Source organism: Podarcis tiliguerta, assembly GCF_965153285.1.
Source record: "Podarcis tiliguerta genome assembly, chromosome: 8".
In the NCBI taxonomy this organism is placed as follows: domain Eukaryota; kingdom Metazoa; phylum Chordata; class Lepidosauria; order Squamata; family Lacertidae; genus Podarcis; species Podarcis tiliguerta.
The window spans coordinates 71072298-71087825 of record NC_139541.1 but is presented as its reverse complement, the minus strand read 5'-3'; the positions used below and the strand labels follow the sequence as shown (position 1 = coordinate 71087825).

Sequence of the window (15528 nt, the reverse complement as noted above, 5' to 3'; positions counted from 1 at the left end):
TATTTATAGTTTATGACTTCTGTTATGTTTGTAATTATATGAATCTTGTCTTGTTGTAGGCTGCCTTGAGCATAGTTTCAGCTGTGGAAAGGCGCCATACAGATAAAATGTTGATGGTGATGATGTTTTAGGTTTGCGGCTAACGCAGTCCACTCTTCCCACTAACATTGCGGGGATGACCATTTAAGGCTCGCAATGCAATCCTAGGCATAGGAAAGGGGGACCCTTGTATCCCATTCTGAGGTGGGGGGGACCATGCCTGAGGTGTATTGGGCCAGAGACCAAAGTGGCCAGAGAATTTAATAACAAGTTTGTGTTTGTGCAGGGGGCAGGTTTCTAAACACACTCATACCCCCCCTCCCTGCTCACTATCCTCCATGCAAGCAAGCAGGAGTCTCCATCTGAGTCCAAGGATGCCTCCCAGCCAGGCGAAGATGCTCAAGGAGGATGTGAAGCGCAGCTGGTGAGGGAGGGGTGTGGCTTGTGAAAGGGGTGTGGCCCAAGGGCCAGATAAAGACATGCGAGTCTGAAGTTCCCCACCCCTGCCCTCTGCTCCGTCAGAAGCCATCCCCGTTTAACTCCATGGGACATCTTGCCAGGTAAGTTTATAAAAAGATGCTGTCCTGGACTTCTTGGATGCAGAGGAACAGTGGGAGGAAACAGTGGTCGTAGGGAGAAGAGGGAGAGGACTGGGAAGAGGGCGTGTCAGAAACTGAAGAGGTAACAGGGCTTAGTGAGCAGAGGGAGTCGGTGAAGAGAGAAGTCCAGAATCCGAGGCAGAAGCTGAAGCAGGAGAGGAGGGAGGCCAAGAGGCAGAGATGAATTGGGCTGGTGGAGAAGCATAGGTTTCTGCGCCTCCTGCTGCAACATGCTCCCATCCACACTGGTCTCCCAGGACCCGGAGAGGCATGAAAAGGGCAGAGGAGACATTGGCTGCAGGCAGGCAGCGTCCCCAGTTCCTTGGGGAAATCCCTGGTGAGGAGGGATTTCAGACTCAGCAACTGATTTTCATGGAGGAAGATCACCGGGAATGAGCTTCTCTGCTCATTAAGCCTGACACTCAGCCAAGTCTGTGGAGGTTGTGCTAATGAGGAGTTAACTCCATCTTTGATCTGCGTGATTACTGACCAACAGGCTCCTGTGACAGATGCTGTTTGACTGGTGTTCTTGGGCTGGTAGGCTCGCAACATCTGGAGGGGAAAGGGAACGTAACTTCCCACCTCTGCTCCATAGGAAAGGGTTTTGAGAAAAAGAGAAATGAGGCAAGGAAATCGCTCTCACCCCAGTAGCTGCCTTTGCTACGGCAGAAGTGCATGTGATCAGGTGCGAAAAAGAAAAATATTGGAGGCTGGTGCAAGAGGGAACAAGGCCTTGAAGTTGCCAGTTTGCAGTGCATGGCAAGCGTACAAAATCACCTGGTTAGCAATGGCTACTAATTCTACTGCTTGCATTCTGCCTCCACTGTCAAACACAGTATGCTTCTGAATGGCCACTCACTGGAAACCACAACATGAAAGAGTTGCTTTTGTGCTCAGGTCCTGCTCACAGGCTTCCCAGAGGCATCTAGTAAGCCACTGTGAGAATAGGATGCTGGATTTAATGAACCAGCTGCGCTGAAAGCATTTCAATTGCTGCGAGGGCAGCTGGGCAAGTGCAATTTTGAATTGCGCTTTCTATTTTTATTCCGGTGGTCTGTGGCGAATTTGCTTCCTGTGCTGTGAACTTTTTAACTGCTGCTGGTTTTTAACACTGAAATAGTGTATTGGAAACTCACTGCAGTGTTTTGACATTTTGCATGGTTTAAAATAAAAAGAATAATCCTGTAAGCCACCTTGTGAGAGTAATGTGTCCTGAAAGATGTGGCAAAGGTGCATTAAATATTTTTTTTAAGCACTTGGAACCTCTTGACCAGAACCACAGTCAGAAATAGTGTGATATTCCTAAAAACGAAGTGGCTTTTAAAATATAGTAAGAAATAAACTGAACATTTACAGAAGAGTTTACTGGAATGTCCTTAAGGGCTCCCAGCTTTTCTTGCGCCTTCCTCTCCCTCCACACACACCACCACTCCTTAGACTACAACCCATTGGCCAGTTCAGGTGGGGTGGGGCCAGCCAGACATAAGCACTTCTCCCCTTGACCTCCTAATACCACATCCCTTCACTTCATGGGCCAGAGTAGTTGTGCCTGGAGGAGAGGGGGGAATAGTTCTCTTTCTTCCATGGGGCTGAGTTAACAACCTCAGCTGCAGCCGCCACTCCTCCCTCTTCCGCCAGTGTGGAATAGTAAAAAGCTGGAAGCTTTGGTTTGTGCATTAGCCAATGCAGCAGAGGAGAATGTTCCCTGGGGGCGTTGGCAGTGGCGTAGCGTGGGGGTGCAGGGGGGGCCGGGCGCACGGGCGCAACATCTGGGGGGAGGGGCGCTCGCACTCGCAGCTCTCTGCCCGAGTGCTAAAATCCACGGGTTAGGGGGCGCAAATTACTTGCCTTGCCCCGGGTGCTGACAACCCACACTACGCCACTGGGCATTGGTCAGCTTCTGGAGAAATAAAAGAGGAGGAGGAGAGAGCCATCTACCTCTCCCTTTTCTCCTTCCTCCCCTTTCTCTCTCTTTCTCCGATACTTTATGTTGCTAGGCACACATGTCTTGCAGAATGGTCATGATCAAAATGGGGCCCCTTGTATTCTTGTAATTGAAGAAGAGAGAGTTGTGTCCATCTCTGGGTGCTTCCAGGTCATTCATTCTGATTTGGCTGAGGGGAGGCCAGATTTCATGGCATCAAAGCCACTGTTACTCCCACGTTCTCTGGCACATTTCCTTTTTGCAAAAGGTCCAGACTTTTGGAGGAGCTGCTTGTTGTGCGAACAAGGCCTCCCAACCAGCTCTAACCAGCACAGCATACATCACGATCGTTTTGCACAAAGTTCTGGGTGCCACAATAAAGATATTGATAAGTTGGGACGTGTGCAGGGGAGTGCAGCCAAGATGATCAAGGGTCTGGAAGCCAAGCCTTATGAGGGATGGTTGAGGGAACTGGGTATGCTTAGCCTGGAAAAGAGGAAATATGAAAACCATCTTCAAATATCTAGAGGGCTGTCACATGAAAGATGGAGCAAGCTTGTTTTCTCCTGCTCTAAGAGGCTAGGACCCAAACCAATGGCTTCAAGTTACAAGAAAGGAGATACCAACTAAACATCAGGAAGAACTTTCTGACCGTAAGAACTGTTTGACAGTGGAGGTTTTACCTGTCATGCATGCTTTAATCGAGATTCCTTCATTGCAGAGTGTTGAATTAGATGACCCTCAGAATCCTTTCTACAATGCTATGATTCTGTGAAAGTTTGCAGGGTGTGTTAGATGACATCAGTGATGCAGCGTTCGTTCTGGGTTTGTTTGCAGGGATGTTAGAAGATGTTCCATCAAGCAATTGTCATTCCACACTTTCCAGTGCACTTCTCCATCATTTTTCTGGGATGTAGAGGGACTCTGGGATTTCTGGCATAAGAGCATCAAATCAACTTCAGCAATGCAACCTGAGTTTACTGATTGAATCCCACCCAGTCTGGAAGTGCCTGCAATTTTGTTTTGTTTTTCCACATCAAAATCCATTTGTGGTCCTTACCCCAGGCTTGTGTTTTTTCATTTCGGCAGCCTCATTTTTGGTGGTAGTGGTTTGTGTGTGTATTTGCTGTTGTTAAACAAGCCTCAGTGACCTACTTCAAATCACTCAGAGGGCAGAAGTGGCCAATGTGGCAGCAGCCAGATGCCGTGGACTTCAGCTCCCATCATCCCTGACCTATTGGTTTGCATTTAAAGGAAAATCTACCCATTTCACACTTTCTGAAGCAATATGTGAACTCTTCATGGGGATGAAAATGTCCTCGTTTTAATTGCCACCAGAGATTTATCAAGCCGTTTGTGGATTTCCAAATACTGCACAGCGTTTCTCCAAATGTTGCAATGCAGCCCTCCAGCCGAGTGCATATTCTGGGGCAAAGTGTCCATAAAAATGGATATGTTGGTGAAAGGGACATTAAAAATGCATTATATTTTGCTTTGCAAAAGTGTGTATATCATGCACAATTATTATTACTAAATTGCATGCAAAAATGTGCCTATTAGGATAACTTTGCCCTAAAATACTGGTGGGTTTTCATGAGGACTTTTTTAAAAAACCACAAACTGATGTGGGAATGTGGAGTGCTGAATTTAAGGCTGGGAAACTGAAAGAAACCAAAATCAATTGATTCGCCCATCTCATTGGCCATGCTGGCTGGGAACGATGGGAGCTTTAGCAGACTCTGGCTTGAGGAGTGCAGGGCAAGACTGCCTGGCACTCACAGTCTCTGTTCTCCCATGGAATGTAACTGCCCCTGTTGACCATGTTGATCATCTATAACGACTCTGGGGCAGAGGTGCACTTAGGTAATCTTAGCTCACTTCCAGGTGACGTGCTTGTTGAGCATTCATCCTGATCAGTTTGCACAAACTTCACAGGGAGGTTAGATGGCTGCTTGTTGAGCATTTGTTCCATTTTGCTTGTGGGGAGGTTAGACAACATTGTGCCAAGCTGTTGTTCTCTCACATTTTCCAGAGCATTTTCCGTTTCTTTATTGCAAAAGAGTCCTGGGGTGTGGGGAGGGGGGTGCAAGCAGGTTTGTTGCACAAAAGCACCAAAACTACTTGAATTGCAGGGCCTGAAATTGTGGGATTGAATCCCACACAAATTTAGCGACACTCTGGAAAGGCCCTTAGACACTGGTCTTTATAGTTTTGTGAAAAGCCCCTGCTTTAGAAGCAGTGGGATTTAATCACATACCAGCAGCTAATGGGCATTGCTTAGGTAAAGATAAAGGGACCCCTGACCATTAGGTCCAGTCATGACCGACTCTGGGGTTGCGGCACTTATCTCGCTTTATTGGCCGAGGGAGCCGGCGTACAGCTTCAGGGTCATGTGGCCATCATGACTAAGCCACTTCTGGCAAACCAGAGCAGCACACGGAAACGCCGTTTACCTTCCCACCGGAGTGGTACCTATTTATCTACTTGCACTTTGATGTGCTTTCGAACTGCTAGGTTGGCAGGAGCAGGGACCGAGCAACAGGAGCTCACCCCGTTGTGGGGATTCGAACCGCCAACCTTCTGATCGGCAAGTCCTAGGCTCTGTGGTTTAACCCACAGCGCCACCTGCGTCCCTGGGCGTTGCTTATCTTACCTCAAAATGTGGGAAGCAGTGCTGTTTCCTGGTGGCATGCAGCAATACACAGTACTACCACTTTGTGGTTTTTTAGGGGGGTGGAAAGGCTCTTTGAACTCTTCAGAGCATCGCATCTCCTTCCCCAAGGCCAGGAAGCATTTGCCTCACTTAGCAATTCAATGCTCTGGTAGCATCCTGAAGCTCTGCTGCCTCCTTCTCAAAGCCGGCCAGGGGAGGCCTATTCACCTGGGTGGGTGGGCAAAGGAGCGTCAAGCAGCTAGCCTGACCTCACTGCCCAGCCTTGGCTTCAGGCCACGCCCCTCCTCCACCTGCTTGCTGGCAGCAGCACTGGGTATAGGCGGCAGAGGGGGCTTCAGCTCCCCCAAAATGTTTTGGCAGGGGCAGCACATCAACACATCACATGACTGCACTTCCTCCATGGGGGGGGGGGGCAAGTCAACACCCTTCTGGCCAGTGAAAACCAGCACTTTTATTTTACCTAGATGAAAAGCACTGGTGCTAAGCCAGCCCTGCTAAATGGGGCTCTGGCCTTTTGCACTAAAGTCCTGCCTTGATGGCTCCATTTGTTGGTTTCCCAGGGAACATAATTGTTGTTGTTGTTTAGTCATTTAGTCATGTCCGACTCTTCGTGACCCCATGGACCAGAGCACGCCAGGCACTCCTGTCTTCCACTGCCTCCCGCAGCTTGGTCAAACTCATGCTGGTAGCTTCAAGAACACTGTCCAACCATCTCGTCCTCTGTCGTCCCCTTCTCCTTGTGCCCTCCATCTTTCCCAACATCAGGGTCTTTTCCAGGGAGTCTTCTCCTCTCATGAGGTGGCCAAAGTATTGGAGCCTCAGCTTCACAATCTGTCCTTCCAGTGAGCACTCAGGGTTGATTTGATAGATTTGATCTTCTTGCAGTCAAGAGTCTCCTCCAGCACCATAATTCCAAAGCATCAATTCTTCGGCGATCAGCCTTCTTTATGGTCCAGCTCTCACTTCCATACATCACTACTAGGACAACGATAGCTTTAACTATACAGACCTTTGTTGGCAAGGTGATGTCTCTGCTTTTTAAGATGCTGTCTAGGTTTGTCATTGCTTTTCTTCCAAGAAGCAGGCGTCTTTTAATTTTGTGGCTGCTGTCACCATCTACAGTGATCATGGAGCCCAAGTATGCCAAGCAGGGAACACAATAATGGGACAAAAAATAGAATCTCTTAGACCCGTGGCTAGAAATCATGAGACGAAAGGAAGTGTGGACCAGCCCTAGCTCTGCCTAACAGCAGAGCCGGCCCTGCCTGCTTGCGACATCTTCCTATGACCACATGATAAACAATAACAATGCAACCACAACAAACCAGCCATGCTTTAAAAAAAGCAGGCCACATGCCTAGAGGCAGGAGTCCTGGGTCCAAAGTCATCTCTTGACACACTCCCTCTCTCAGACATCCATCTTCTAGACCGGCAGTCTCCAAACTTTCCAGATCCAGCCCCGCTTTTGACTTAAACATGCATTTGGGGACCCATCTCTTCATCTTTTTACCATAAATTTGCATGGTGGGAAGTGTCCCTGTTGCGACCCACCTTGGATGAGGCTGTGATCCACTAGTCCATGGTTTCCCGAACTTCGGTCTCCAGCTTGTTTTTGGAATGGAACTCCCATCTTCCATAGTTAGCAGGTCGGGGATGATGGAAATTGTAGTCCAAAAACAGCTGGAAACCCAAGTTTGGGAAACAGTGGACTTGTTGTTGTTGTTGTTTAGTCGTGTCCAACTCTTCGTGACCCCATGGACCAGAGCACGCCAGGCACTCCTGTCTTCCACTGCCTCCCGCAGTTTGGTCAAACCCATGCTGGTAGCTTCGAGAACACCGTCCAACCATCTTGTCCTCTGTCGTCCCCTTCTCCTTGATGTTTCCCAACATCAGGGTCTTTTCCAGGGAGTCTTCTCTTCTCATGAGGTGGCCAAAGTATTGGAGCCTCAGCTTCACGATCTGTCCTTCCAACAGTCCTTCCTTTGCCTGATTCTAGTGCAGACATAGGCACAGTATGTTATTCCCCCAAAGGCATCTCTAACCTCAACCCCCAAAAAGCAGCAGTGAGAGGATGTTTTTTCCCCAGATCAGGAAACGGGGGCTTGCCCTAGAAAATAGTGACATTGGGAAGTTTCTGTATGGAGAAGCGAGAGTGAGTGTTTGGCGGTGAGAGACCGAGACCGACAGAAATCAATGCCCACAAAGTGTTTTTGTTTCGTTTTTTAAAAAACAATACCACTAGAGGGAGTCCCACATGACTCTGATTCTGTAAACAAGGGTATAGGGATTTCCACTGTATTTCACAAATCACTTGCATTTCTCTTGCACCTATGTGCAGTGGGAACAAGCCAGCCAAAGTGAAGCACACGAAAATGCCATGGGCATTGAAGGCTGCCATCCCAGAGTCTTCAAGTGTCCCTGTTTTCCAGGGACAGTCCTGGATTTACAGAAGCCGTACCAGATTCTGATTTGATCCCAGAATGTCCCGCTTTTCCTTAGGACGTTCCTATTTTCATCAGAGAAATGTTGGCGGTTATGGAGCTACGCAACCCTCCAAGCTAAGTAGATAAGTAGCTAGACAACCTTTAGAAGATATCTGAAGGCTGCCCTGTGTAGGGAAGTTTTAAAATGTTTTATTATGCATTTATATATGATGGAAGCCGCCCAGAGTGGCTGGGGAAACCCAGTCACATGAGCGGGGTATTATTATTACTATTTATTGTTGAATAGGATGTTGCTATTTCCATCGGAGAAATGTTGGAGGGTATGCCATCCTAGGCACACTTACTAGGGTCTGTGGAATAAACCTCACTGAATATACAGGGGGGGTTGCTTCCACATAAACACGACATTGGAATTCCCTGTTAAATTCCTGGCTCTTGGCTCGGCTTTGTACACTGAGTCAAATCTTAGACCTAGTGGACCTGCAGCCAACCAGAACCTACATTTGCCAGCAACGCCATCCTTCACTGGTCCTTAACTTGTTGCCAGGGCCTGGTTCCTGCATCAGTCATCAATGCCAGGGGTCAGGCTAGCAACGCAGGGAGTAAGAATACACAACAGCACCTCTGTGCAGGTACAGAGTGCGTCTCCCTTACCGTGGGGGATAATTATGGATAATTTTCACATCGTGGATTAGGGAGAAAAGTATCCAGATCAGACATCACGCTCTTGAGCACTGTCGCCTCTTTTCCTAGATGTGAAGCATATGTTCTCTCCCCCACCCCAACCCCATGCGCAGCTGGCCTTGCCTAGCCATGCCACAGGATGCTCGTGAACAGATGGGTGTTGACCACTTGATGATTTGTCTCTCAGGTCTGGTCCGAGGAGGAAATGTGGGGAGGGTGAAATGGACTGTACCACTTCAGGCTAGAGGTGGGGGGAAACAAGTTTAGATGCTCCCCCGCCTTTAAAAGCAAACCCACTTCCTGCAAGGAGAAAACTAGCATAGCTCTTTGCTAGATCTATCTAGTTTTCTATCTGGAGGGAGGTTAGTTTTTTTAAAAAAATGTAAACAAGCATTTTTTTAAAAAAATGCGCTCATCTCTAACTTGAAGTGGCACAGTCCATTTTTTAGCACTTCTGCAGATACTTGCCTTCCAAAGGCCATGAACGAAATGATGTATCCAGGCTGTTACACTGAGGGTGTGAGTGGCACCAAAATTTTGTTCCACAGGAAGTAGCAGCTGTGGTGGGTGGGACTCACAGTCATACGGGCAGAGCTGGCACTGCTTATGGGCACCGCATGATCCTCGTTCCGCCTTTGTGAGAAAGTGATGTGACAGCACTTATTACTTTGGATCTCACTGCCTACTGATGCCAGGCAGGGGCCTACACTGGGAGTTGCAGTCCAGCGGCATTTGAAGGACCCACAGATTCCCCTGAATGAGTGAGTTGGGCCTGAGCTGCATTAGCATCACTACCACCATAAGGAGCAATAAGAAACATTTAATATAAATACGGTTTTTGCAAAATAAACAGATGGGGGTTCTGGCCAACTCAAATGGTGCTCAGAGTAGGCTCATTGAAACTAATGGGCCTACTTTAGCTGTTTCAGCGAGTCTCCCCTGAACAGGGCATGCCAACCCGGATCAAAAAAACGCATGATTTGAACTCCAGGCTGATCCCAGTTCTGTTGGCACTGGCCTTTAACAGAGGGTCCCTGATGCGCTGAAACGGCATCAGAAAATGAGAATGGAGCAAAGGGGAAAGGAAGGAGAGAGGCGAGGAGAAACAGAATGGAAATAAATAGCCTTTCAGAGCTGGAAGGGGTCCCAGAAGGCCCTGCAGACTGACTCCTGGCTCAGTGCAGGGATCTTGCATCTACAGCATCGCTGACAGATGGACCCACAGCCTCTGCTTAAACACCACCAGTAAAGGAGAGACCACCATCTCCCCAGGCAGGGTCTTATGCATTAGACTTGTGTTGGATGCTAGATTCATAAGGGCTGGAAGCCACAGCCTCCAATCACATTTTAGAAATGCTGAGGGGATATTATTTGTTTGTTTACATTTATATTCCACTTGTCCTTTAAGGAGCTCAAAGTGGCATACAGAGTTCTCCCTCTCCCCCTTTTAGCCCCACAACAACAACCCCACCAGGTAGATTAAGCCAAGAGTGAGTGGTTGGCCTCCAAGAATAGGGATCTGCGAATGTGTCAATTTCCGTTTCTCTCTGTTTTTAATCCTAAATTCAGATCTCTCTCTTTCTCTTTCTCTTTCTCTTCCTCATGAAACTTCATCAGCGTTTGAGCCCAAATCTCTCCCGATAAACACACGTTTCCACGCCATTTCTGCCTCATATCTGGCTGCAAGAAATTCCCCCTGGTATAATGAACCTTCGCACGCCGTTGTCACAACCAGGCGTGCATTTTTACGCAGGCTTTCGCCCTAGAGCGTGCCTTTTTTGTACACATTCCTTGACCGGGGAAGTGCAAGCTTCGGGGACGTGCGCGTTCAAAAGGACAGCGGCTCTGGGAGCACATAGCCAAACATTCCTCTTTGCCCGTCAAACCAGCAGGTTAGTGAGGCAGGTTGGCGAGTGAAGGCCAATTGGTGCTGAAGGCTGGAAGCAGCGGAGCGCAGAAACTTTGCAGCGCCCTGGGCGAGAGAGAGAGAGAGAGAGAGAGAGAGAATGAGAGAGAGAGAAGTGATTATTTATAGTTGGCAGGAGCGGGGAGAGGACACGAGAGGGAGGGAGGGAGGGAGGGAGGGATGAAATGATAAAGAGAATGACACACAGAGAGGAAGAAATAGAGCGTGAGGAGGAAGCTGCCCCGCTTGCAGGTGCTGGGGGCAGCAGCTGGAGACCCCCCTGGTCTGTGATAGGTGAGTCCTTTGGAGGGATGTGTGCTGGGGTGGGTCGGGAAGAGGCATTCTTTTCTCGGTTGGGGGTCGCTTGGGAGCAAAGCTTGGGAGAGGGAGAAGTGTTTACTAGTTGTTTACTAGAGGAAAGAACCCAGGAGTCCGAGGTGGGGACCTTGCCAGGCTAGCCCCCCTTCTTCTTCTTCTTCTTCTTCTTCTTCTTCTTCTTCTTCTTCTTCTTCTTCTTCTTCTTCTTCTTCTTCTTCTTCTTCTTCTTCTTCTTCTTCTTCTTCTTCTTCTTCTCTTACCCCCTACCCACACCGCTGCTCCCCTCCCCTCTCCCGCAAATCTGCGGAGATTTTGACAGCTAGGGAAAGCGGATTCTTTCAACCTCCCAGCTCAAGCCTACAAAGAATCCTCTCCTGCCCCGAGAAGGGAGACTCGCCCCTCTAGGACCCCGTTTCGAGAATCCTGAGCTGGATTACCTCCCCCACTGCCTTCAAAGGAAAAACCAGCATAGACCCCCAGATCCCTCCCACAGATAAGGACAACAACTGGAGAGAAGCTGCTAAGACTCTGCTGCCCTCTCAGGCGGAGGGATAAAAGGCCCCAGAAGAACTCTGCCCTTTGCTCTAAGCCTCTAGCCACTAGCCACTACTTCCCTCCCATGCCCACGACATTTGGAGAAAGTCATGCTTCAAACGAAAACAGGGAGTTTTCCAGGGCTGCTGGTCAATCAGTTGGATGGATCGATGAGAAATGTTGTGGGTGGCTGAAAATACTTTAAAATGAAATGGTGATTTCCCACATTTTTTGAACAGGGGTCTTTGCCTCTTCTTAAGAGGATGCCTGCTGTATTTGACCCACGAACAAGAAAGTAGGGAGTGTGGGCCGTTGTTGTTGTTATTTACTGTTTGTTTTATTTATATCCCACCTTTGTCTCCAAGGAGCTGAAGGTGGTTCTTCCCCATCTCATTTAATCCTCTCAACAACCCTTTGAGGTAGGCAGGGCTGACTAGCCCGTGGTCTCCCAGTTAGGTTCACAGCTAAGTGGGTATTTGAACCCTGGTCTTGCAGTATGCTCCATTTCTTTAGATTGATTCCCCTCCCCTCAAGTATGTAAAGGTATGCAGATTTCATTGATTAATCCAGGGGTGGGGAGCCACAGGCCTAAGGAGAGCAGATGTGGCCCTCAGGGTCTCTCTATATGGCCCTTGGAGTTCTTCCCAGGCCACACCCTTTTTCTGGCCCCTCTTGAGAGATTTTGGCTGACTAGCATGTGGTCTTGGACTGTGACAATGCCATATTTTCCAAGATACAGAAAGTACCGGGGGGGGGGGATTAGAGTGTCTGGGCCCCCGGGGGCCCCTGGACTTGGCACCTGTGATGGGCCATGCTCTCAGGTAAAGTATTTGTAGGATTTCGGCCTTAATTGAATGATCACCTTAGAGAAGCCCATAAAATCAGGTTTGCTTGCCCCAAAACTGGAAGTTTGGTTTTGCCATGGAAGCTGCTTTTGAAAAATGTGTGACGAGAGGCAAAAATTGCATATGTGCATGCGTACATTAAAGGTAAAGGGACCCCTGACCATTAGGTCCAATCGTGACCGACTCTGGGGTTGCAGCGCTCATCTCGCTTTATTGGCTGAGGGAGCCGGCGTTTGTCCACAGACAGCTTCCGGGTCATGTGGCCAGCATGACTAAGCCACTTCTGGCGAACCAGACCAGTGCACGGAAACACAATTTACCCTCCTGCTGGAGCAGTACCTATTTATCTACTTGCACTTTGACGTGCTTTTGAACTGCTAGGTTGGCAGGAGCAGGGACCGAGCAACGGGAGCTCACCCCGTTGCGGGGATTCGAACCACCCACCTTCTGATCAGCAAGTCCTAGGCTTTGTGGTTTAACCCACAGTGCCACCCGCATCCCTATGCGTACATTAGGAGCAACTAAAATGCTGAGCAACTTCCATGAGGACTTCTTTACCAAAAAAATAAACTAAATACATTGCAAATTGATGTGGGAATGTGGGTGTTTGGAAAAATGAGAAACTGAAGTGGACCTGTTTGCCCAATCCTGCTCAGGTTGTGTGATGTATTTATTGTGTTCACATCCCATATTTTTTCTCTAAGGAGATCAAGATGGCAAAACGTGGTTCTCTCTCTCCTCATCTAATCCCCACACAACCCTGTGAGGAAGGTTAGGCTGAGAGGCCGTGATTGGCCTAAGGCAGGCTTCCTCAACCTCGGCCCTCCATATGTTTTGAGACTATAATTCCCATCATCCCTGACCACTGGTCCTGCTAGCTAGGGATCATGGGAGTTGTAGGCCAAAAACATCTGGAGGGCTGAGATTGAGGAAGCCTGGCCCAACGTCACCCAGTGGGATTCCTGGCTGAGTGGGGATTCGAACTCTGATCTCCCAGGTCCTAGTCCTGACACTCTAACCACTATGCCACATTGGCCCTTGGACTGTTATCCTCTTGGCCAGGGGTCAGCAAACTTTTTCAGCAGGGGGCTGGTCCACTGTCCCTCAGACCTTGTGGGGGGGCCGGACTATATTTTGGGCAGGGAATGAATTCCTATGCCCCACAAATAACCTAGAGATGCATTTTAAATAAAAGGACCCATTCTACTCATGTAAAAACACACTGATTCCCGGACTGTCCGTTGGCCGGATTTAGAAGGCGATTGGGCCAGATCTGGCCCCCGGGCCTTAGGTTTCATACCCATGTTCTTGGCCCAACCTCTTGCCTGAGATGGGAAGATGTTGGGGAGAGAAAAATAAGCAGGGAGATGGGGATTTGAGGCTCCATGAGGCCGGCGTGCATGAATGTCCACAGCAGGGAGACAGATTTTTTTAATGTCCAGGGAGCAATGTATGCCAGGAGCAGAGATGAACAGATAAGGTCAGGGTGGGTGGAGATAGGAATGGTTTGGGAGAGGGAGCCCATAGGGACAGAGAGAGGGAGTTTTGCAGAGAAAGAGAGAGGGGTGTGTCAGAACAGATCGAAGGGCTTGTAATTACAGCTGCACAGATAACTTGTTTTGTTTTTTTGAAAGTGTGCCTGTGTGTGGCCTTTTGCCTTTCAATCGTTTGTTGTTTTTTTCAGTGCTAGTCTGTGTGCTGCAATTTATATGGGTGACCATTAGTAGGTTTGTCAGCAATGGGATACTGAACCGAAAATTTCATGTGCATTTGAAAATGTCCAGGCAGATTTCCAAATCCATGTTCAACGTTAGCAAATATAGCAAATACGTTAGCAGCTAAAAAAGCCAATGCAATTCTGGGCTGCATCAATAGGAGTATAGCATCTAGATCAAGGGAAGTAATAGTGCTACTGTATTCTGCTCTGGTCAGACCTCACCTGGAGTACTGTGTCCAGTTCTGGGCACCACAGTTCAAGAAGGACACTGACAAACTGGAACGTGTCCAGAGGAGGGCAACCAAAATGGTCAAAGGCCTGGAAACGATGCCTTATGAGGAACGGCTAAGGGAGCTGGGCATGTTTAGCCTGGAGAAGAGGAGGTTAAGGGGTGATATGATAGCCATATTCAAATATATAAAAGGATGTCACATAGAGGAGGGAGAAAGGTTGTTTTCTGCTGTTCCAGAGAAGCGGACACAGAGCAATGGATCCAAACTACAAGAAAGAAGATTCCACCTCAACATTAGGAAGAACTTCCTGACAGTAAGAGCTGTTTGACAGTGGAATTTGCTGTCAAGGAGTGTGGTGGAGTCTCCTTCTTTGGAGGTCTTTAAGCAGAGGCTTGACAACCATATGTCAGGAGTGCTCTGATGGTGTTTCCTGCTTGCCAGGGGGTTGGACTCGATGGCCCTTGTGGTCTCTTCCAACTCTATGATTCTATGATTCTATGAAATATGGGTTGCGGTTCCTGAAAGCCAGCAGCCCCAACCTACCCTCAACTTCTTCATCCAGAAAAGCCAGAAAAATAATGTTAACATTAATCAGAACACTAGGCAGGTCCTGTTCCAGGGTGTGGGGTTTTTTGGGGGGGAGGGAGGGACTTGAGTGAAATGCCATCTGACGTCCCCACTCCTCGGTCTGTGGGCAGGTTTACCAGGCTATGGTAGCAGCTTTCTAAGCTGCAGAAGGAGGCAGGAAGTGGTCACCCATTTAATTTCCCACAATGCCCCAGAGTGGTGCTACAATTAGGGCATTGTGGGAAAATAAAAGGGTGGCTACACGCCTCCTGGGGTTGGTTAGAATGGCAGGCCGGAAGGACACTTCAGCTGGGTGACTGACATTTTAATTTCCTGCAACAAGGAGAACCCTGGTGGACCAAAGACGAAAAACATATCTTAGAACGAAAACCTTTTTTTTTATTCAAAATTTTAACAAAACATATTATCCAGAAACATATCATCCTTATTCCCCCCCCCCCCATTTTTCCTCCCTCACCCCGCCCTCCCACACAAAACCCACCCACCCGCCCACCCCCCGGCTTCCCTCAGTTCCAGTCTTTGATTTCTCTGAGAATGCTGTTTTCTGCATGTTACACAGTTGTAGAGATTCTCAAACTATTTAGCTGATTATTATCAATAAAAAGTTTGTGAATGTTTATTCAAAGCCAGCCAAGGAGTCCGGTTCGCTTTGTTGCATCTTCAAATACTTTGTAAAGGGTTCCCATTCTTCTTTAAAGTCACAGTTATCCTTGTCCCGTAGCTTGTATGTCAGTTTTGCCAGTTCTGCATAGTCCATCAATTTTTCTTGCCATGATTCTTTAGTTGGGGTTTCTTCAGTCTTCCTGTTCTCACGGAGGCCAGCCCACAAGCAGAACAGAACAGTCTAAACAACAACATGCAACACAATGGCTAATAATATGCTAACTGAATCTTTAATACATAATATTGTTTCTAAGTTCATAAACAGAAGAAATATATATATATATATATATATATATATATATATATATATATGTATGTATGTAAAGGTACCCCTGCCCATACGGGCCAGTCTTGCCAGAC

The 15528-nt window shown here is 48.1% G+C and overlaps 1 protein-coding gene across 5 annotated transcripts in view; it reads left to right on the top strand.

The window, feature by feature from the left end:
• The first annotated feature begins 526 nt into the window (after window positions 1-526).
• LOC310684364 (B-cell receptor CD22-like) overlaps window positions 527-15528 on the top strand; it is a 32464-nt gene continuing 17462 nt past the window's right edge. For 3 of the 5 annotated variants that reach the window (XM_083455406.1, XM_083455403.1, XM_083455407.1), the window contains exon 1: window positions 10452-10564. The gene's annotated coding sequence lies outside the window, so the exon portion shown is untranslated. Of the gene's footprint in view, window positions 600-8996; window positions 9126-10451; window positions 10565-15528 lie in introns of those variants that run through there. The other 2 variants (XM_083455405.1, XM_083455404.1) reach the window with 2 other exon arrangements.